At 36.8% G+C, this 23,982-nt stretch overlaps 1 protein-coding gene across 26 annotated transcripts in view; it reads left to right on the top strand.

Annotated features, from left to right (window-relative positions):
* Positions 1-23,982, top strand: part of PTPRD (protein tyrosine phosphatase receptor type D) — a 1,529,902-nt gene that overhangs the window by 1,478,531 nt on the left and 27,389 nt on the right. The window lies entirely within an intron of this gene.

Raw genomic sequence — 23,982 nt, 5'->3', positions numbered from 1 at the left:
ACATGGCTTCTTGCACAGACCAGGAAACTTGCAGTGTGGACGTTTGCACAAAAAGAAAGAAAACATCTATCATAAATGACTTCTGTCATGACTTGATAGTATACCTCTCTTTTACACCCCATATTATACTAAAGCTTCATGCAGACCATCCTAGAAATGATTGCTCTTTTTACAAAAAAATGGGGACAATGGATAGATCAGAATAAAATCAATAAAGCTCACTTTACCCATACTATAGCGGTAATTGTTAAATAATTGCTTAGCAAATTCTGAACAAGATGAGATTTTATTTCTCTTTCCCAGCATTGTTTTCCAATAGAAACTAATAGTAATATTGATTTATATTTATAGAGCATTTTACAGATTCCAAAGCAATCCCCCACGCTTTATTTTCTTTGATGTTCTTAACAGTATTAAGAGAAGAGAGGCTAGAGGGGTTCGTTCAAGTACTGATGACTAAGAAGGTGGATGTACAGTCAGCCTCATACCTTAGAATCTGGTTCTTGTTCCTCTGTAACCAGAACAGGAGTCTGCAAATATGTTGCAGTGTTTTGCATGATTCTGAAACCAGAAATTATTTTGGCTAATTTGAGCAAATATTTTTGCATCCTAAAAGCAGATTTCTGGTTCTCCTGCCTGTTTGTTTTAGCAGACACTAGTTTGACCAGTCTCTGTGCTCTGTTGTACATTCTTCCTGCAGGCCTCAAAGAGCTATTGTATGTGGTTGCATATGTGTTTACCTGCTTGGCATGTATGTGGTTACATATGTGGTTACCTGCTTGGCACAGCTCAACTTGATTGTGAAGATTTCACAGGAAATGGTTTTAGGTGGAGCCTGGCCAAAGCAGGAAGCTTGGGCTCCTGTTAAGAAATGTTGCCTTTATACATGTGATGTGACAAAAATGCACTTCACCCAGACACATATGTGCATATGCAGATACATGTGCACATGTGCACATGCACATGTATTTACACATATAAAATAGGAACAAAATATGGGAAACCTAACTTGAAGGTTTCCACCAAAAAAGCATTATATTTGCACTGCATTTTGAAATAACAGCATGATCCACTTCAAAATGTGCTTCCAATTTCTATAAATTAAAGTGGAGACCCTAGAAAACTTGATAGATGGGTGGATACATAATTTTAAAACATGATTTATTCTCTGTTGATCATAAGGTATAAGGCTTTATGCTAGAAACTGGATGACTCCAAAAAAGTTTACAGCCAAGTAGGAAAAGACAGCTATAGGCTGTATTTGGAGGAAGTACATCCTTCCCACGTACACACCCCATGTTAGGTTAAGCCACTTGGACTCGCCTCTAAGAGATACAGGCTACTCAAGAAATAAGGAAACAAAGATGAATGGGCAGAGCTGCTGACATTGGGAAGTGCTGTGCCTGAGGCTCTGGAGAAGCTGTGCATTGAGACAAACAGAAAAGTAATGTGTTAGCTCCTTGGGAACATTGAGGGCAAGATGCTGTAGCACAACCTGAGCACTGGCAAATGAGCTGTGTTCACCTGTAGGTTACCTCGTGTCTGGTAAGACATCCTAGCCTCTTTACTTAGGAGAGGCCAGGACCACACTGTTAGCAAACCATCAGGAACACTTGATTTGGGTACAGTGTACGCTGAAAGTGGAGAGCAGAAGTTTTCTGATGGAAGAGCGGAGCACAGTCGATCCAGATAACAACTGCCTGTGTGGTGTCCCAGAAATGCAGGTTTAGAAATCATCCCTAAGCAAGAACAAACTGTGCAGAAAGCCACAATATGTAAGTCACAAGAGAGCACCGATTGCACTTACCATGGTTATGCTGTGAATAACCACACTAAGTGCTCTGGGATGTAAACGCTGTATGTCATGCTGTGACTTCTCTTCTGATGGACTTGAATTTTTTTTCTCTGTAATGAAGAAATAGTGGCAAACTCAGAGTAAATCCAAGCCTTCTGCCAAACAGATCTTGTGAGACTGGAGGAGGCTTTAGAAAAAGTCTGCTAATAGACAACAACAACAAAAAAAGGTGGTGGGCAGGGGCAGAGAAAGTGAAAATGCATGTCCCTTCAATAGTTGAGTCTAGTAACAAATGTGCCAGAATTTAAGAGAGCCCTTATGATTAAAGGAAGTTTTATCAATCAATATTAAGAAAGAGAAGGATAGCCTAGTGTAGAAAGCACAGACGAGATCTTGGAAAGTCAAGGAGGATCAAGTCTACCACATTCCTGAAAGAGAGAATGTCCAGCCAGTTCAATGGGTGGGGAAGGAAAGACCAATTCTAGCTGTTCTTCAGCTCATACAGAGCATGTAATCTCTGCATTAGCAGTGCCTTATCTGGAGAGAGAGGCTGCCTCAGGAAAATGCTGGCTTACTCACTTACTGGCTCATTGGGCAAGTTACTGCATATGTTAGCCTCTGTTTTTTCACCTGCAAAATGGAGTAGTAACATTCTTGATAGCAGTAAGAATTTTGTGAAGATTAAATGAAATGTCAAGAGGGGCTACACATAAAACACTCAGGACAGTGCATAGTATGTAGAAGTATTATGCAATAATGTTTAATTATTAGTACATTATTAAGTCATTTAAGGACGATATGTTTACAGCTCTAGGGAGAAAAAAATCAACATAGACTTGGATATCTATATGACCTGACCCATTCATCCTATAAATAACCAGATCCTTATTAATATGCAAATTTTTATTTAATTGATTTTCTAATATTCATATATTTTCCATCATGGTAATTTCATCAGATTTTTTGTAGGGACAGTAAACATTTTTTCATTTGCTATTAGTTAGAGTCATTTATACTAATAAATCTGTTTTCATAAAGACCTGAGAAACCATTGAACTCTTAAAATGATGCTACTTAAGGATATACAGCAATAAGTGCTGTGGTTCTTGATGCCTTCAACATAAAGTTTGAATTTAGCACTGCCTTTCTGGCTTTATAGTTTAGGCTGATCTTGCCCTTCACGCCTCATTGTCCCCTCTGAGCCGTCTACCAAGTGAGCTGCACATTCCACGTACTTCCATCTCTGGCTTTCAGGAAATTATATCTATCCACTCAAGAATTTCATCTAGTCTCCTTCTCTCCCTGATGATGTTCACCCCTGTGTCATAATCCAACTCAAATAATACTTCCCATGTGTATTGCAAAGGTTGCAAACTGGCCTCAAGTGGTTTTTTTTTTATTATACATAGTAATTAAAAATATATATATTGAACTTGCATGCCTTTAAGCTAGAAGGTACTGTCCAGTTTTCCAAGCTCTCCCCACTCCCTATTGTCTAACACACAGCTCTACTCATCCATTTATAGGAAGTACTTCATATTGTAGGCATTTGAGGTGAAACCTTGGAGAGGCCTTGTAGGCTCATACCCCATTCCTCTTCCCACAGGAAGAATTCAACGCTCTGTGTGTGAGTGCACATAAAATAGGTTTGCACTTAACATGTGCAAACTGCCTGTGGCAGTATGTGCGCAGATCACCTGTGGCTTGAAATCTTAGAGGGTGTGGGTTCTGCATTGTGCACAATTGTGTCACAGCTCTTACATCATAGTAGGTGCACAATAATTGCTTTGCTGAAGTTAATTGATTTCCAAATGGCATTTTAGGGAAACAGTAAGATCATTTCAAGGCTGGACTGTTTTTTCTTTTTGTTTTTTAACATGAGACTATATTTTTTATCTCTTTATAATTGGGGTATTTTTTAGTGAGAGCTTATTTTGAGTTGCTTTTATCCTTCTTATACCTATTTCTGGATTCCCTTTTTCAACCACTCTTAAGTTCTTCCCAACGTGTCCTCCATTCCATGATTAAATATAGATATCGCTCTCTGGTTCTCAGTAAAGTGTCCTTCTCTTAGGATAGCTGGAATAGTCTCCTTCCCATATTAGGATATTGAAATCCTAAATAATATCAAATAATTTTTCTTCTCAACTGCAGAGGCCCTATTCTAAGTGTTGTACATATGTTATTGCTTTTTCCTCCCAATCATCTTGCAGGAACTTTATTCTCCCATTTCATACAAGAAACAACAGCCAAGGAAGCTCAGCACACTCCCAAGAGCTCATGTCAATAGTGGTGGCAAAGCCAGTAGGTGCCCAGGTTGCCTGGCCCCTATCCACCAAGGGAATTCTCCAGTTTTTAGATCACTTGGTCATCCACAGCTTCTCCTCTGGCTACCCCCTTGGAGGGCACTTCACTTCTAAGCCTACCTTCATGACTTACTCAGAATAAGCCACTTCTTCCTTTCCAACCCCATATCACAATGCCATATTTTAGCCTTTATTTTGCTTTTTATCAAAAATAATCACTAGCATGTGAGTCTCTTTTATTTACCCCTTACTCATTTTAACATAATCACAATAGCTACCAAAGCTACCAATTACTGAAGCATTACTGTTTTCTAAGTATAAGGGTACGCTCATTAAATCCACACAACAGTATGTTTTACTTATGAGGATCGTTAAGCACAGGGAGGTCATAGGTAATTTGCTCAAGATCACACAGCTGGTAAATTTAGGCCTTATTTCAAAGTCCATGACCTGTTTATCTACCTTTATATCCAGTTCTGACCCTTCTTGTTACAGAGACTTAGTTTCTTACACTTATCTCCTTACTATATATTTGTTGACCAAATGGTTGTCAGATGGATATTACCTCTTCACAGAGACCTATACAGTGTGTAAATAGAGACCTGCAGTATTTTTTTTCCTTATTTATAAAATTTGATTCTGAAAGTGACCAAAGGGGAGACATTTCAGTTTAGCTTAGATTTTTATAGAGGTTATACATCATATTTTCCCGTATTATTTCAGTCATACTCTTAGAAAACAAAGTTTTGTTCCCATTTCTCCTTTTTGAGCACTATTTGTTATGGTGTTTTATAGAAGAATTTTTGGATTAGTAGCAAAGGTATATGAAATTAATTCACTCTAAATATTTGTTTCTTGGGAAGAATGAATGTGTTGGAAAGAAGCTGTAATTTCATCGAATCAATTATAAAATCTTGATTTATGATACCAACTTTGAGTTACAGTAACCCCATCTAAGACCAAGGGAATATGTTTTCTTCATAGGAGAAAAGACCCCCTTGTATGTGTCTTGTAAATGAAATAATCCCAAGGACAGTAAAATAGACCTGAGGATGATGTAAATATTTCACATCCTAGAACCAAATTAGTATTTACAACTGGAAGGAACAGGAACTGAGGGCTACATGTAGGTCAGTAATGTCCTGAGACTTCAGTGGGCCACTAAGTGTAGCCCAATAAAAATCATATGACAGTTTGGGTTTGGGAAGATTCCTGAGATCCAATCTTTATATCATTTCTATTTTACATGTGAAAGCACAACCAAAAAACTACTGAGATCATATTTATAGCATAACCATTTACCGCTAATACTGAGCCAATATTGACAAAAGTAGCCTTTTCAAAGTCAAAAGATTTTGGAAAGCATTGCATAGGAGCATAAAATAAAAGACTATGTGAACCAAAGGAGCTAGGAGTGCTGCAGAAAACTGTTTAATGCATTTTTAACCATTCATTTTTAAATTCCTTTCATCTTCCCAGTGTTCCATTCAAATACCTCTTTAGATCAAAGACCACAAGTATTGCCACAGTATGTGACAGTTCTGAGATGGTGACAAGTTCAAACCATGAAACCATTCTCCTTAAACCTGGGGTTCATTTTCATATAAATTAAGTTATAAGAGAAGCTAGTCTTCTTTAGATGAAAGACTCAATTGTTAAAAATACCAACATCTCTTGGGATGAGAAAATGAGTGGCATATTCAAATTGTGTCCTTATTTATGGAACCATTTTAAGGTGAGGAGAAATAATTATACCATGTAGAAACTAGTATGTAGGTTCTGTTCTTACAAACCAATAATTCTGCATAAAAAACAAATTCTTAATTTATGAAACAACATGGTGATACAAAACAGGAGCAAGGTCTTCAATATTTTGATGGCACAATTCTATAAGAGAAAAAGATATTACTTCTACCGAAATAGTTGAAAAGTAGTTGAACCAAAAGAAAACACTAAAAGAAATTGCACAATGGCCCCCCATAGGTGTAAAATGTAAAGCTCAAGTGGAAGAAGGTGATTGGGGTGCTGGAAGGAGTACTCTGGCTGCCTGATGAAATGGGAAATTTATTTAAAAAGAAGTATTATAGCTATAAAGACAATAGAAGAGAGATGAGGCCTATACTAGAAGAAACTATCCAACTTCAAAGTCATATATCGGAGCTAAATCATGAACATTCCCATTTTCAAGGACAGCTAAGAAACTGTCACCTTCCTGTTCCCATTCCATGCCCAAGAATAGCAACCAAATCACTTTTGTGTAGGAATGTGACATTTAATAGCACATCTTCCCATCATTTATTTGATTTAATCTTTACACAAGAATAGTAGGTATGCATTATTGCCATTCTCACTCTACAGATAAGGAAATTGAAACTTGAGAAGTTACGTGACTTGATGAAGACCACATACTCAATCAGTAAGACCACATATATCCCCAACCAGTAAGGGGAGTCTGCATGAGAACCCATATTTTATGATTCAAGGTCCTCTCCTCTTTGCATGTACTATACTGCTATTTTCTATTTTACTCAATTTATATTTTTACAAATGAGAGCAAAACTGTCCCCAGCCCACACCAGATGGCTTTTAGCAAATCTAAAAGCCCCTGCAGGGCAGCACTGCATTGTGGTAAAAACTGTGCCCTTGAAATCAGGTTACTAGAGTTCAAATCCCAGCTGTACGATTGACTACACCCATGTGACCTTGAGCAAGTTATTTAACTTTTCAAAGGCTCAATTTCCAGATCAGTAAAGTGTGAATAATACTAGTTATGTCCTTCATAGTATTGTTTATAAAAACTAAATAAGATGATATGGTAAAGTGCTAATTAGCCAGGTACTTGCCACATAGGAAGAAGTCAATGAATGTTTGTAGTTATTAATGTAATTTTTGGTATCCTTTGGATTTGACACCACATAAAATTGGTGTTATTTAAACTGGCTCTATTGTTATCAAAAAAGAATGCTGTCACACTTTCTGAACCGTAAGCCTGACTTGTGTGCAATTTGTTTTTGAGAAGAGTAGAAAACCTAGAAGGTGAGTGGCAACTAGAATATTTAATACCTTTAAAAAATGTGTAAGAACTATAGTAATTATTTAATTGTGTGAAAAAATTCTTATTAGAGTGGATTGTTACCATAAGACAAAGTTTCTCAACCTCAGCACTACTAACATTTGGGTCATGTCATTTCTGACATGGGGGACTATCTTGTCCACTGTGTGATGCTTAGCATATCCCTGGCTTCAGCCCACAGCATGCTGGGAGCAGTCCCCTAACAGTTGTAACAATCAAAAACATCTTCAGACATTATCAAATGTCCCCTGGGGGCAAAATCACCCCCTGCTGAGAACCACAGCTATATGGCAATGAAACTGATTCTTGAGAGGGGGCAGAAAGCATGCATCCAAATGACAGCCCACCTCAAAGCTTTAAAGCATGAAAAAACTTCTTCAAAAGCCATCCTTATTTTACATACTGGGAAGAACTTCTCTATGAGACTGACCTTAAGAATCACTATTGAATCATACAGAGAACTAGGCTGACTGCTTGCAAAATCACCCAACAGTGTTCCCTGCCTTAGTCACCAAAATGTACAAACCAGACTTGGCTCTCGATATCTCTTGACATTTAAAAAATAAATAAATCGACCTTCAAGGACAAAGATGGGCCACCATTAGGGAATTCAGAAGAACAGGTGACAGGCACTTAACTCTGCTGCCAAAAACGAATTCCAAAAATACTTGGACACTGTGGCAGCATTGCTGCAATGAATCCTGAGGGCTCCCAATGGGGCTGCTTCTAAGGGCCACGATCTTCAGGGTTGATGAATTTTGCTAGGACATCAGTCACACTGCTTCATATTCATACTTGGTATAAATGTCCAGCATTCTGAAGCCCTAGGAGTGTCCTTAACTGGCATATGACTTAGTGTTTATCATTTTTCAGTGACTAATGGGAGGTCATGATAAAAGATTAGATGGAAGGAAGAAAGTGAGCCATAATGTCAGACCCCCTGCCCAAGGCTGCAGGTCCTGAAATCCTTTGCTCTTTGATTTGGGGGGATGTATATTTCCGGGACACACACAGATTTTGCTGAAGATAAGTTTCTTATGAAACAATTTAAATCCTTTTCATTAATTTTTTTACATCCTCTTCAAAGGTGCTTGAATGATCTTTCTCTTCTTTTCTCCATCCCACCCCGCTCCATATCTCTCCCGTCCCTAAAAATCCTTCTCTACATTTCAGTCCATCAAGACCGTCACTAGTTGACTTTCATCGGTTCCCAGCGGTGCTCATAGAATCTATAGTTTATGATCGATCTAAGCAGATAAACAAAATGAGCTAGATCAGATGGGACGGGGTTAACCGTGGCTCTTCCATTCTTATAAGAGAGGCTAAACAGCTACTTGCTCAAAGTCCTTTTACCATTTGAAAGGAAAAGATTATGAGAATTATGAGAAATAATTATGAGAAGTAATTATTATGAGAAAATATTCCTTTTCTATTTCTGTTTTTGTTCATTACAGTTTGGGTTGGTTTTGAGCATTGAAACCTTTTTAAAAATTTGTAACCACATTTCCATATCTGGCACATCTGTGTGCCTTAGGAATTGGCAACCTTTCTGAAAAGAAGAGTATATCAGTGAGTCATCACTGCTTACAAACACCAGTGAAGCTTACCTTCACTGAATGGATTATATTCCTGTAATCCATTCAGTGCCAAAATACCAGTGCGTAGAACTACCGTAATCCAATATTTCTCACTGTTCTGCGGACTGACTTGGGGTCTTCTGCTCGCTCTCCTGAGCGCTCCTTCACAGTGAGCTGCAGAAGCTGGGGAAGCTGGCTCCCATCCCCCTTGGTCTTTTGTCCTCGTCTGGTGTTCTCAGGATACTGGGGATCAAAGGCCTGCTATGAGGCCTTTTGAGGCAAAGGCTTGGAAGCCACATCATCACTTCCACTACATTCTCTTACTCAAAGCAAGCAGGGGCCAGGCCAGATTCAAGGGGTGATGAAACCCTCTCCCACCTCTTGCTGGGAGAAGCAACAAATAATGTGTGAGCTCATTTATTCCACCACTGAGTTCTGCATTGCTGAACCTTATTTACTGGGCTAGCAGAGCTCACCCCTCCACTCTCACCAGCTTGGCTAAGACCACTGTGAATTTCCCTCCTGAGCTGGATGAGAGGGACAAAAAAATCCCCAAGCCCACCCCACCTACAATATAGGGGTTTTTTGCTAATATATGAAATACATTTTTTTTAAGTGAAGGAAAAGTTAATGTAATTTATTTCATAACTGCTACCAGATTATTTTTGCTGAAACATCAGCTTGCATGATGGGGAAAACCTGTACTCTTTATCCACGTAATATCCTCTTTCAAAAATATTTCCTTTTCATCATCCTGTAATTTCAGATTTATTAGGGTTAATAGGCTTCTTTTTAAACTCAAAAACTCCAGGAATATAATCCATTTAGTGAATCATAGACCTGGAAGAGACATTTCAAGCATCACAGATAGCCCTCCCTTCCCTCCTTCTGTCCCTTCTTCTCTGTTCCCCCACCTCTTCCCCCTTCTCTGCCCTCTCTGGCTCACCACCCTCTCTTTTTAATTTCAGAGAGGAGAAAATTAGGCCCAAGGAGGTTGACACATTTCCCATAAACTCTAGCTGGCCTTAAGTCTTCTGACCACTAATCTAGTATGATTCCCACTGTATTACGATCCTTTTAATTGTGTTCAAATTATTTTGATTAAGGAGTCCCTTAACATTTTCTAGCTCAATTAGGAAAATAATCAGAAAACACCTGTAAAATGGCAGGAGGCACTATGTTGGGAACTAAGATGGTTGGAGCAGGTAATTTTGATGCATTTAGAACCCAGTAAGTATCACAGACATTCAGGTCCATGATTGACTGGAAGGGCAGATACAGAGTTCGGCAGCAGCCCAAATGTGCTGGGTGCCCAGGAAGGGCCAGGGCAGCAGAACATGCCAGAGGGATGCCAGAGGGAGGGAGAAAAAAATGTCAGGAGATAAACTCATCCTGCTCTGTGGTAGTGCCCCAAGCCGTGATGGTGGAAACCACTTCAGGCTACTAAAAAGTGACTTTACATGCTGTCTTGGCAGGCCTGCTCTGGTTCGCAGTGGCTGCCACTCCCACCGGAGCTCTAGCCTGGCTGTGTCATGGGCTGTAGCGTAAGCTTTTTAGTGTCCATATGCCTGTGAGGCTCATCAGCCACAATTTCCTCATCTCAGGCTGCAGCCAAGAGCCACACATGCTATTGTTCCCTCTCCTGCTGAATACAGGAGGAAGCACAGAGAGAAAGAAATTTGTCAACATTGTTTTTCTGCTGGAACAGAAATAAAAACTGTGTAGTGTATTGCCGGATAGCAACCCATGTGCCAAATACCCATTTTGTGTAACATGCTTGCATAAGATAAGAATTTGCCCTTATATTTCTTAACGTAATGTAAATGATGTTCATTCTAGTGTAGATGTGTTACAATTATAGCCATTCAGACTTCTCCGTTTGGATTTGTGCTATTTCTTGCACTTGCAAACCCTTTGCTTCTGACCCGCCATCTGCTGGAATCACTTATATTTCTTTCACACACTCAGTGTTTGTTATATGCCTTAAATCTAGCTGTACGAAACTCGGCAATCTTTCATGTAAATAAACAAATGCTTTAGTAAGTGTTTTTAAACTCTTTGCCTTGATAAATAACATTAATAATGTACATTTGTGTTTCTAAATTAAGTGCAGCTGCTGAGAGAACTTCTTATTGCAGAAATGTATGAAGTGACACCAAAATCAGAAGATACTCCCTTTTGAAATAAAAGCATGCATGTATAGTCTCTGTGCTAAAGACAAACTAAATGATGATAAATTAAGCAAACAAAAACTCTCTCTAAGGGCACAGCAGATGCCTGGGAAGAAAGAAACAGTCTTAAGAGTCTAAGGCACTGGACCCCCCCACCAGCCCCCACCAGTGTTATTTCATCAAACTTTTTAGCCCAAAGATGACCCAGCAAAGCCCCTGTGGTCCCCCCCATATTTCTCACTGCTCTATCTCATCATGCTGGTTAGGTGCAAAATGAATTTTCCTCCACAGGACTGAATGAGAAGACCAAACCCTAAGTGTAACCCAAAATACAGGTTCTTCTGCCAATCTATGAAGTGGGTAGGAAAGCAGAGGAGAAAATATTGGACTGCCCTAAAACTATGAATTTGTGAGAAATAGAGAAATAGAAACTCACTCAGGCAAGTGAATGGCACAAATCTCATAGTTTTAGGGCACTCCAATATCTCTTATTTTTCCATTTTTTAGCCTGAAAGCCACATATATAGTGAAGTCATATATTTTTATTAGCACACACTTCCAATGAAAGCTTTAAGATCCAGTAGCTCATTTATTACTTTGCATTTTAGAATTCTCTACTACATATGAACTACACTAGGAAGAGTTTGAGTTTTACTAGGATTCTAGGACATGTCTGAAACACACCTATTTTGAGATGATTCATAGTTGTCCTTTGTCCATATTAAAATGTAAAAACTTGCTCTTGATAAAATTTAGAGGCTTACCTTTGTGACCTATTGAGGTTGCATCCTTTGTACATTTGCTTTTTATATTTACTTATACTTTTCAACCTGAACCGAGTCTTAAAGGATAGTGGAATCAAAAACCCAACATCAGATATTCTATATTCAGGCAACAGCCCTGCCTCAGTAATAAGAGAGGCTCTGCCCACTCAGCTCTGCTCTTTATGGCCAGAGACCATGGCAGTAGGGTGAAAAATCATAGATGTATAGAAAAAGGCACCTCAACCCACACCTCTTACATACAAATCTGGGAATGGTTTTGAATCCAACAAGGAAAAAACACAAAAACAAAACAAAATAAAACACAGATGACAATGACAAATAATCAGTTAGCAGTTCCAGAAGAAATAGAAGTTTTCTCTAAATCTCTTCAAATTCAGTCCCAACTTGCATTCACAGGTGATCAGTCATTCCAGACAAAGACAAATACTATATGCTCTTACTTGTATGTGGGATCTTAAAACAAAAACAAGCTTATAGATACAGAGAACAGATTGGTGGTTATCAGAAGCAGTGGGTAGTGTGTGGGAAAAATGGGTGAAGAGGGTCAAAAGGTAAAAACAAAACAAGAGAAAAACCAATTAATTAAATGAATAAAAGTCTCAGTAAACCTTACTGAACTCTAATTCTAATCAATTGAGCAGAGTGTCTTGCTCAGTCTGGACTCATGCTCACTACTTACGTTTGAAAAACCATAACCAATCATGTTGCAAACCACACAAATCCTTTACAACCTATGGTTAGCATTTCATCCCTCTTCTGTGCATCTGGAAATGATTGACTTGGCTTCAGACTATTTTCTCTCATGTACTACAGACTGAAATTCATTTATTATCTTGGTTGAATTAAATGCAAACTTACGTTTGTAAGGCACAATAGTTAAAACCAAAAGCTTAGCAAAACCTTTTTGAGAATTCAGTAAGAAACTCTGAATGTAGTCTAGTTATAAGAGTAGTATGTCTTTATTATTTTGTTTATATTTGCTAAAGGCTTAGGAGTAAACACATTTTAAAATACTGAGATTATAGTTCTGCATGGAAGTCATTTTTAGAGTGAATTTTTGTGGCATACACAATGTACAAAGGTACAACAATTCCTAAGGTGATCATCGTGTCTTTTGCTGAATTGCCTGCCTGTGTTTCCGTATGGGTAATCTTATCAAGTAACACTTCAGGAATTATTACTTTTAAAGCTGCATTTTAACTATGATATAAGAAATTTAGGTCCACTTCAGGAATTATTACTTTTAAAGCTGCATTTTAACTATGATATAAGAAATTTAGGTCCAATCCTACCTATTGGAGCTAGGTTGGGGTTCTGAAACATCTCTTGATTACTTCTGCCCATTAAGGGCCCTGCATTTGGAAAGAGCTTTATCTTAGGGGAAAAAAGAGGCTGATCTTCCTAAACTTTTTTGGTCTTGACTTTTTCAAACATAGACAAAAGTAGAGAGAGTATGTAATGAACCCCTAGAGACCATCACCGAGCTTCACGTATCAACATTTCAGGCAGTGTTTATGACAGTTAACTGTCTATTTTTTTAAAAAGAAACTCATTGCATAACTGCCTTCAAGATTTGAGACTTTAATAACCTTAAAAGCCTTATTGAGGGTAAATGTTCAATTTCCATGAACAAATTTAATGTAAAGGGCACTCGTTACATTTTCTCAATTCTAGGTTAAGTAGTCCTGAACTATATCTCTTATGCTGCTACAACCTGTTGCTTACACCACTTTTCTAAAGTCTTAATGGCATCAGGTTTTAAAATGATTCCAAACTATTGAAACAACCTCCCTCTTTGGAGAGCTTGTTTCTAAAATTGCCCTTAGCAACTTTTGGCTTGCAGACAATTTTTTTTATATTCAGTACTCTTATTTTTGAGTAAGTGCTAATTTTTTTAAGGCTCAGCTTATCATTGGCCCTACCATTCTTATTTAATATCCAGGGCTTCACACTCCCCTGGCTAAAGCTTATTTCTTTTAATCTATGAAAGTAGAGCTGGATTCAGAACTGGTTAGCTACCTAACTTAGAAAAAAGAGGAAAACAAAAGATAAATAAAATTAGCAGTTTAACAAATCCAAATATTGACCATTTCCCAGGCAATTATCAGCATGTATAGTCTGACCAATGATTCTCAGACCCATTCTGGGTTCTACAAGAATTCGGAAAGAAACTCTAAAAACATAATTATGGTTTGAACATAAGTAGGCAAGCCACTCAGAAAATTCGGAATACCTCATCAGTGTATGTTGTGCTCTGAATCGTTAATAGATGTTATATGTGAGGGAGATTTTTCTACAGTCAAGTAAGTATGGGTTAAACTAAGACAAATTGCCTTCTAATAGAGTCCTTCAACCCTACAAAATACTCATTTCCATTGTGAACCTCCAAGAGGGAATTTCTGCCACTTACTTAAACATAGAACTCTTTTTGTCTCCCTTGGAATTTCTCAAAAGACTGTAAGAATTGCTATCATAAAAGATAATTCGGCTCACAGTGATAAAACAGGACCAGGAACTAAGAGTAATTGGCTATTCAACCAGCAGCACTCAATAAAATGTATAAATAAATATAATCAATAAATATTCATTAAAACTAAACTGTACAGAACTCTAAGCTATGCAGCATGGAGATGGGACAGTATGGCATCTCCCTCAAAGAACTTATAACAACATATATGAAGATATTGAAAATAATCAAGGCCATTCAGAAGAAATCTTGGTATATGTAGTCAGTTAAGAGTTTGTCATTTAGAGAAAAATTCAGTTAAAACAAAGAGCCCTAAAAATTACACATACAGTTAAAATTAACTTCAAATATATATGTGCGTATGAATTTATTAGTTTTTAAATTTAAGACTAAGAACTCTTCTTTGAGTAGGACCTATGGTTAGCAGCTTTACTATATTTAATACAGACAAAGCACTTAATGGCCTGGAAGCAACTTAAGTATAGAATCCTTCTAGATTTTTTATAAATTATTTTCCACTTATTTATAGCTCTCTTACCAATACCTAATTCAACAGTACTTTTGGGGGAGAGAGAGGGCATATAAATCACTTCTAGTGAGTCCTCCCAAAGCAGTTAACCTATCTTCACAGAAACACCTTGCTTATTTTATAAGCATATCTCATCAGCTTATACTAAATTAAATAGTGAACTAAAATAACTGGTTCTTTTGGAACAGACATGGTGACACACAGAAGAGCACAAATATCCTAGAGAATAGTCTCCTAGCCTTGAGTGAACTTGGTGCATGAGGCTTTCTGGAGGAAAGGGAGAGCCTGGATTGTTTACTTCGTTAAATGGGGATCACATAAAATGCATATAGATATGCATATGCATATGGAGAAGAACATACAATACCAAAACCAATTGTTACTTGAGATGAGGGAAGGAAAAGAGAACTTTGGCACAAGCAAAGCAGTGGCAGCTGAGGCTGAGGATGTCACTTCTGTCCTGATGAGTGGGTCTCTGGTCACTCAGTCTCTCCATCTGTAAAATGTAAGGGATGGACTTGTATTGGTGGTTCTTAAACTTTTGCAGGCATCGGATAACATGGCCCCACCTCCAGAGTTTCTGATTCTTTCTGTAGGTTGAAATTTGCATGTCTAGTCTAGTAAGTTCCCAGATAAGGCTGATGTGCCACTAAGGGGCCTGTACTTGGAGAACCACTGGATTAGGTCAACTCTAATACCCCTTCCAAGTCTAAAATGTGATTCAGTTGTGTAAGACATTCTTTTTTCTGAGAGGATAGAAAGCAGGAAATAAAATGCAATATTGTTTCAAAAATTCTAATATTCTAATAAAAATAAACTATACTACTAATAAATTAGTGTAAGTCTTTTAAGTAAACATGCAAGAATAGAAAGGGTGCATGTCTATTCTGCCATCAGGCCAACTTAATTAAAATATTCAACTCTAGTTTCTTAAATCACATGAAAAAGGAGAGTAAGAAAATTAATATTTATCAAGAATCTATTAATTACAATGTATTTTGCCAAAACTAGCCTTATGGTAACCTTAAGCAATTAGTTTATATTTTACAGATGAGAAAACTGCGGCTCAGAGAGGATAAATGAATGACTTAGTATCACACAGCTTGCAGTTAGAAGATCCAGATTTTAAATCTCTACGAACATGTGCTTTCCATTGGTCAAACTGCAGGTTGAAATTTGGAGGCCCTAAAATTTGCATAAAATGAGCATATCATATCAGAGACTACTTTCCCTGTCATTCTTCTGTGAAAACAAAGTAGTTTCAACTCAGTCAATTCTTTAATTATGTTTAAATTGTTTTATTTTCTAGCAGTTTTACATTATACATGGTGCATGCACATTTACAGGTACATGAATTAATTACATTAACATTTTAACAACTGATTTTAATTGGAGGATCCATGTAGCAAAAACAAAAATCAAAACAGTAACACTACATTCAAAGTAAAAGTTTCCATACCACTTTATATATCAATAATTCCTTTTTCTATCTTGAGAGTGAATCCCTTCCTGATTTCACAGTAATCATGTCCACACTTTTTTCTAGACATTTACACTTTCATAAGCTTGTCTGATTAAACAGTGTAGATTATTTCTATAATCTATTTTTATAATCTTTCTAAACAGCATAGATTATTTCAAAGTATATATAAATTTTTAATTTCTCAAACAAATAGAATCATGCTATCTGTGTTCTTTTGTGACTTTATTTTAACTCAGCGTTGTTATGTTGTTGCAGATATCTGGAGAGTGTTCATCTTCATTGTTGTGTAGCATTCCACTGAATAAGTAAATCACACTCTATTATTCCTTCTAGCTTTTGTGGTCATTTGATTTTTTTTTAACATTCTAGATATTTATTTATTATATTTTATATTGAATATAATTAATTAAATATAATTGACTATAAGGTACATACAATAAAATGTACATATCTTAGTGTACAGTTGGTAAGTTTTGACATGTATATACACTCATGTAACCATCACCCAGGTTAAGATATCAAACATTCTCACTAATTTTTCCCCCTTCACCTATTCCACCCATCCCCTTAAGCCCCCTCCCCTATGGTGACCACATGTCTGTTCTTTGTGTTCATTAGTCTATTTCAGTTTTCTTTGTTTTGTTTTTTTATAATCTACACGTAAGTGAAATCATATGGTTTTTGTCTTTGACATTTCACTTAGCATGTCATCCACATTGCCACAAATGGCAAGATTTCAGTGTTTTTTATGGCCAAGGAATATCCCCTTGTATATATGTATGGCATCTTCTTTATCCATTCAGCTATTGGTGGACATTTGTGTTTTTTCCATATCTTGGCTATTGTAAATAATGCTTTGATAAATATAGGAGTGCATATACCTTTTTGGATTAGTGATTTTGTTTTCTTCAGATAAATTTCCAGAAGTGGAATGGCTGGGTCATATGGTATTTCTATTTTTAGTTTTTTGAGAAATCTCCATACTGTTGTCGATAGTGGTTACACCAATTTGCAATCCTAACATCAATGTGGAAGGATTCCCTTTTATCCACATCCTTGCCACCACTTGTTCTTTCTTATCTTTTTGATATTAGCCATTCTGACTGGTGTGAGGTGCTACCTCCTTGTGGTTGTGATTTGCCTTGCCCTGATGATAATTGATGTTAAGCATCTTTTCATGTGCCTGTTTGCCTTCTATATGTCTTCTTTGGAAAAATGTCTATTCAGATGCTCTGCCTATTTTTAAATTGGATTATTTGTTTTTATGGGTGTTGAGTTGTATGAGTTCTTTATGTATTTTGGATATTAACCCCTTATTGCATATATTATTTGCAAATGTGTTCTCCCATACAGTGGGTTGCCTTTTGGTTTTATTGATGATTTTCTTTGCTGTGTACAGAAGCTTTTGTAGTTTGATGTAGTCCTACGTGTTTAGTTTTGCCTTGTTTCCCTTGCCTAGGGAAACATATTCAGAAAAACATTATTAATGTTAATGTTGAAAAGTTTATTATCTATATTGTTTTCTAGGAGTTTTATCATTTCAGATCTTATATTTAAGTATTTAATCCATTTACAGCCGATTTTTGTGTATGGTATAAGATAATGATCTACTTTCATCATTTTCCATGTGACTATCCAGTTTTACCAGCACCATTTACTGAGGAAGACTGTCATTTCCCCATTGTATTCTCTTGCCTCATTTGTCATATATTAACCATAAACCCATGGGTTTATTTCTGGGATCTCTATTCTGTTCCATTACTCTACATATCTGTTCTTGTGCTGGTACCATACTGTTTTGATTACCATAGCTTTGTAGTGTAGTTTGAAATCAGGAGTGTGATACCTCCGGCTTTGTTCTTCTTTCTTAAGATGGCTTTGGCTACCTGGGATCTTTTATGGTTCTATAAAAATTTTAATATTATTTGCTATAATTCTGTAAAAATATGTCACTGGTATTTTGACAGGGATTGCAATGATGGCTCTGGGCAGTATGACCATTTTAACAGTATTAAATCTTCCTATCATGAGCTTGGAATAGCTTTCCATTTATTGGTGTTATCTTCATTTTCTTTCATCAGATTCCTTATAGTTTTCAGAGTACAGGTCTTTCACCTTTTTAGTTAAATTCATTACTAGGCATTTTATTCTTTTTTATGAAATTATAAATAGGGTTGTTTTGTTGATTTCTCTTTCTGTTCATTTTTGTATACAGAAATATAAGAGATTTCTGTATATTGATTTTGTATCCTGCAACTTTACTGAATTCATTTTTAATTCTAATAGTTTTTGGTAAGAGTTTTTAGCATTTTCTATATCATATCATATCATCTGTAAATAGTATATCATCAGCAAATATTCACAATTTACTTCATATCAATTTGGGTGACTTTTATTTCTTTTTTTTGCCTGGTTGCTATGGCTAGGACTTCTGGTACTATGTTGAGTAAAAGTGGTAAGAGTAAGCATTCTTCTCATGTTCCTAATCTTGGAGGAAATGGTTTCAGCTTTTTACCATCGAGTATGATATTAGACGTGAGTTTGTCGTGTATAAACTTTATTATGTTGAGGAATATTCCCTCTATATCCACATTGTAGAGACTTCTTTCATGAATGGATGTTGAATTTTGTCAGATATTTTTTCAGCATTTAATGAGATGGCCATATGGTTTTTATCCCTCCTTTTGTTAATGTGGTATTAATTTGTGGCTATTGAGCCATCCTTGTATCCCTGGAATAACTTCTACATGGTCATGGTGAATGATCTTTTTCATGTATTTTTAAGTTTGGTTTGCTAGTATTTTGTTGATTTTTGCATGCATGTTCCTCAGGGACATCAGTCTTTAATTTTATTTGGGGGGGTGGCAGGAGTAGTGTCATTATCTGGTTTTGTAGCAAGGTGATGCTGGTCTTATAGAATAAATTTGACAGCTTTCCTTCATATTTTTATTTTTCTGGACTCTTTTAAGGAGGAGAGGAGGATAGGTATTAACTTATTTAAATGTTTGGTAGAATTCTCCTATTAAGTCATCTGGTCCTGGTTTTTTGTTTGTTGGGAGTTTTTTGATTACCACTTCAATATTGTTACCAGTAATTAATTAGTATGCTCAGATTTTCTACCTCTTCCTGGCTCAATTTTGAGAGATTGCATGTTTTAGGTATTTATTCATTTCTTTTAGGTTGTCTAATTTGTTGGTATATTATTTGTTATTGTAATCTCTTTTAATCTTTTGTATTTTTAGGTGTCACTTGTAACTTCTCATCTTTTATTTCTGATTTTATTTGAGTCCTCACTCTTCTTGATGAGTCTAAGGGTTTATCAATTTGTTTACCTGTTCAAAAAATAGCTCTTAGTGTCACTGTTGTTTTTTTTTTGTCTCTATTTCACTTATTTCTATTCTGATATTTATTTCCTTCCTTCTACTAACTTCTGACTTTGCTTGTTCTTTGTTTTCCAGTTCTTTTGGGTGTAGGGTTGGATTGTTTGAGATTTTTCTTGTCTATCGAGTTAGGCCTGTGATTCTATGAACTTTCTTCTCAGGACTGCTTTTGTCACATCCTAAAGATACTGAATTATTCTGTTTCTATTTTAGTTATTCACTTTAATTTATTTGTTGACACACTGGTTGTTTGGTACCATGCCACTTAGCCTCCATGTGGTTTTTTTCCCTTTTTTTTCTGTAATTGATTTCTAGTTTCATCCTGTTGTACGATTTCACTCTTCTAAATTTATTGAGACTTGTTTTGTGGCCTAACATGTGATCGATCCTGGAGAATGTCCCATGTGCACTTAGAAAGTGCAGATATTCTGCTGTTTTTAGATGTATTGTTCTGTATGTATCTATCTGATCCATTTGGACATTCAAAACCACTGTTTCTGTATTGATTTTCTGTTTGGATAATCAATCCATTGATGTAAATGGTGTTTAAATTATTTCAATCAGTAAAAGGTGAACCTTTAAGAAATCAAATGGGCATTTTAATTGTGGTAAGTATTTAATTATGAGCAAAAACTGAATTTCTTCCCTGGACAATAAAGTCTAACCATTAAAGATATGAGGTCAGAAATGGTGTCTGGGAGTTCACCACTGCATCCCTTTCCCCTAAATCTATGTCGCACATAAAAAGACACTCAGTAAATATTTGGAAAAGTGAAGACTGAGTGGAAGTGTCATACAAAAATTCCAGAAGCAAAGCCATGCAACAATTTTAAACAGTTTAATGATTTGTGTTATGTAGTTAATAATAAAGGGTAGTAGCATTATTCTTAAGTGCCATATAAAGTGGCTTCCAATATTACTTGACTGTGGGGGTGGAGACTGGGAGTAGGCTATGGACCAGATTTTGTGGGCATGGAGCCCTGTAGAATACATTCATTATGAAAAGCTTTGTAAATGCTGAGTCTGGGGATTGCATTCTAATTAGCATTATGTCTCGTATTAATGGAAATGTATGCTGCCTCCCTGAGAATCATCAGGATAATAAGCATCCCATTCCCAATGTCTTCCTCCCTATATGAGGTAGATTAAGTCTGAAAAGAAAAGCATTTAGTCCCTTCCCAGAAAGGGAAACACCATGTAGTGTCCCTGATGTTATGAAAAAGTTCACTTCCTTGAATGGAATCCTTACCAAGGAGCAGTTTGCTCGTCCCTGATCATCACGTTCTTTCCATGCCCAGAGAAGACAGACAGGAAACCAAACTAGCTATTGCTCTTCTCAGATGCATTATATTTGCTGCTTCTATGGTCTGTTGGGTCTAGCCCTTGGTTTGCCCCTCTGTGAGGGGTTCCAGTCCACTAAGGAAGGCAGCTCGGGTTCCCAGGATGGGCCTAAACTCTGTGGATGAGGCTGCTGATGCATTTGATATAATGAACATCACCAAGCTGTTCCTGTGTCTCTTGGGGAGCTGCTAAAATGAGGCTTGCCTTCGGAGGGAAACTTCCAGAGGAAACAGTTTGACTTCAGTGAATTCTTATTCCTCTTCTAATAGTTAGGGAAAGCAGCTCATCTATACCAGTTATTAGAGAGTGAGGAGACTTGGTGTGCCCCTAGAAACTCTGCCCTTCAAAGAAAGGATTATCTGTACAGCAAAATGATCCCATAGCATGCGAGATTCCTCCTGACTGGTGTCAGTTTTGGCAGGCATCTTTGATTCTATGTATACAGTTTGCCAGATCGGTGTCTTTGAGTTAATACTTCAGTAGGTTAAATGCCTGTCAATTACTCAAACATGGTGATTTATAAGTTTCTTTAATAAAAGGGTAAATTGTCACATGCTGCTGCTCATCATCTATATATTTTAATGCTTCTGAATATTTCCGTATAATTATATTTAATACGGTAAACTGTAAGTGCTGTAATTTCCTTTGACCTATGTTGCAGTTACATACATTACTTGATCATTGCTCTCAATGAATCATTTTATGTACACGTATTTAGTTAATTGGTTATTTTTTTCCTGCCTATGTTTATATTTAATATACTCTATAAGGGAAAGGAAATCATTCTGCTTGCAGCTGAGTCTGGTAAAATAGCAATTAGGTTCTATCAGAACAAACAGCTGTCAATAATGAGTTCTGAATTAAAATTACTAGTGAAGAAAGGAATCTAGACATCTGCAGGAAATGTGAAAATATTTTTATAACCTAATAGCTGAGATCTGGACAAGGGTATCACTGAGTTTTCCCAGCTGTACCTGCAGTATATTTTGAAATATTTCCAGACAGACACTGAAATTCATTGCCTAAACGAGGCTGCTTTTTTTTTTTCATGTTGGCTGCATTTGAACAGAGTGTATTTTGATTTCATGTAATCAGCATGAAAACTTTCTATTTCAAACTATTTTGCTGTGCCCCCAGTCATAAAATGAAACTTAAAAATAGTTCTGTTATCTTTGTATTGTGTGTCTTTCCAATCAGAGTTCTATTGCTTGGATATTTTTCTTTCTGTCTTGGAAAAATAGTTTTGAGTCTTATTACATGGTATCTGATTTGCTCGAATTGGGGTTGTTTCTTGAAAAGAAAACTTGCAGGGTGGGCTTCTGGCATCTGAGTTTTATTATAAGATAATTCTGTATGTTTGCACATATCTGGAGATATTCAAGTATTTGGCCTTAAAAGAAAGCAAACCTCATGTTTTTGAAAGCGACCTTTACATTGTCCTCTTTGCAATGAAGTTTTTAACTCAATTAGGTAAAAAACCTATATGAAAGAGAGAACAAGATTTAAAAATACACACACACACGTACACACATGCACAGATAATTAGGAGTATATTTAATACATTTTTTTGTTCTTGTTTACTCAAAACATATTAGAGGAATATCTCTGTATCCTTGTTACCCAAAGTGTGGCCCACAGACCAGCAGAGTCAGCATCACTTTGGAGCCTGTTGGAAGTACACAATCTTGGGTTCCACTCCAGACCTACTGAACTGCAATCTCTGTAGCAGAACCCAGAAGCTGGTTTTAACACTGCCTAGCAATGTAGAAAGATCACTTGGATAGACAAAAGTAATGCATAAATACTTGGCGGTACATTGTGTGGTGATTGATATACAGAAGTGGAACATCTCATTTTGTATTTATTGAATTGATTATTGACTATAATGTTTCATTTCTTCAGTGCCCCAGCCTTGTGTCTGTGTCTTCCATTTCTGACATTGCCCTGCACAAGAGACAAAGCCTGTCCTCTCTATGCCCATCCTCAAATGTGACCAGTATGTCATTCTAAGTACACATAATACTAACTTCATTAATTATGCAGTCATCTTGTATGATTATTACACTTACTGTAAGTCACCCATCTATCTGAAACCCATAGAGCTGACATCGATACAACTAGTTAATACATAGCCAAGTACATATAGATCTATTGTGATAGTCTTTCAAAGGGCATGTAATTCATTTTTCTTCGGATAGTTGAACAGAGTGGGGGATCTAATTTTTCAAGTAAAGAACAATTACAAGCACAGCATGTCTCCTTTGGACCAACATTCTTACAGCCTAAATTGATAGAATCATAACCTTGGGTCCATCTGGGGAACCTCCAAGTAAAACTGTCATCTATTTTCAGTAAAAATCCATTGCTGGAAGTATGAAAATATGAGTCTGGGAAAGAAGAGGACTCAGGTCTCAGCTCTGCTAGTAACAGTCCTGTGATCTTGGTCAAATTCCTAACTCTGCCTAGCTTTCAGTTTCCTCCTTCAAAAAAATCTAAGCAAACAAATGAGTTGAAAGAGGTGGTGAGGAGTACTGATGCCTTATTTCAGAAATACTGTGAGTTTAAGAACCAAGATCAGGCCCCTGGGGGACACCAACAGAGAGGCCTGCTGGACATCTTCATGGTGAGATGAATAGGCGTTGCAGGGACTGTGTAAGACAGTAGGTAAATTGGTTGTATTGTGCAACCAAATTTCCTGTCTTTGCACTGCCTTACAAAAGCTTGTGGGAATCAAATGAAAGGACGAAACAAAACATGGAGCTATCAGTTTGTAACACCTGACTTAGAACCCTCAAGACCACTGGACCATTTATGTTTAAATGAAGATAATAACATTTTTAAAAAGCAAAAACACAACCCCTCCCCCAATATCTTGCCATTTTGAGAAAATGTTGATATGCTTTGCAAAATGATCAAAATAAAGTTGCTAACGTGAGTATCTTGCAAAAAACCGTATTTGACTGTTTAACCAGAGTCAGTAGTAATAATAGCATTTATGCTGCTAATGGTGAACCTGCTACATGTGGTGAATGGGTTGTATACATTCTCGTCTACATGATTGTTACTTTCTTTGGG

The sequence above is a fragment of the Manis pentadactyla genome, chromosome 3, assembly GCF_030020395.1.
Source record: "Manis pentadactyla isolate mManPen7 chromosome 3, mManPen7.hap1, whole genome shotgun sequence".
NCBI lineage: Eukaryota > Metazoa > Chordata > Mammalia > Pholidota > Manidae > Manis > Manis pentadactyla.
Note: the sequence above shows the minus strand (reverse complement) of the source record. Positions and strands in the feature narration are given on the sequence as shown.